The sequence below is a fragment of the Dreissena polymorpha genome, chromosome 7 (genome assembly GCF_020536995.1).
Source record: "Dreissena polymorpha isolate Duluth1 chromosome 7, UMN_Dpol_1.0, whole genome shotgun sequence".
Taxonomy (NCBI): Eukaryota; Metazoa; Mollusca; class Bivalvia; order Myida; family Dreissenidae; genus Dreissena; species Dreissena polymorpha.
Window position 1 is genome coordinate 35840915 of NC_068361.1, and position 1203 is coordinate 35842117.

Here is a 1203-nt window from a genome sequence, read left to right on the forward strand (position 1 = left end):
ACATTGTAACACACTGAGCATGTAAGTTTATGCTATAACAACACAAATGAACAATCCTAACTTTTGCCATTTTTCATAAAACTCTTTTTTTTAAATATGTGCATTTCATCTCAGATTAATTAAAATCTTTCCCAATAACGCAAGAGTCATAATCTAATCATTTAACGATATCCATTGAAATCAACAAAGTGCTGGTAGTAAATACAGAATACATAATTTTATGTAGAGTAAGTAATTTTGCCTAGAATTTATTTATATTTCCATGAAATAGTAAAAAAAAGATCCATGATCGAATACCGAATGAAGAAATTGACTAGTATTGTTTTCAGAAAGATTGATAGACAGAAAAAGCTAAAAAGGTAAATGTTCTCATCCTTTCGGAACAATTGTTTTTACTAGCTTATCTTTATTCCGGGTAAAAACAGAAACATGTCTTATAACATGAAAATACTCCAATGTTTTTTTCAATTTTGTCCAAGTTACCAGTATCATTTAAACAGCTTTGAAAAACTTAGAATATCTATAATAAACTTGTATTTTCCATTAATTTACCATTATCAGGATCAAAATTTATTGTGAAATTTTCATAATACAAAGACATTGGATAGACATGCAATATGATTGCTTTTAAAAATACTTTACATGCTACTTGTTATATGTCTTGCCGACTCAAAATAAAATGTATTTGATTTGATTTGATGCTATATTTAACCAAAACTTACAACATAAAATGACTGACATCATCATAATTCCCATAACACATAAACTATTGTTTTTCTTTGAATACAAATTGGTTGGTCACATAAAAAATAAAACGTTAACTATTGTTTTTCTTTGAATACAACTTTGCTGGTTACAAAAAAATGTGGCTGTTGACATGGCTTGCTGGCTTTCCATTTGGAATTGTTGTGGTTTGTCATTCTGCCATTTCGATCTGAACAAAGTAATTTATGTTCCACCAGTTACAAAATTCAAATATGAAACCTTTCAGAGTTTGCGCTTAACAGACAACGTGGTTCATAGAGTGAAGCACATCTTAAACAGTATTTATTTCTGAGCTTTTTAGGTATGACTGGGGTCAATATGATAATAATGGCTGCAACAGGCTTTGTTTCTGATTTGCCGGTTTGATTTCTTAAATTGGGGTCTGAACAAAAGAAAGATACGTTACTGTTAATGTAAGTTTTCATTTTATTTTTGTAA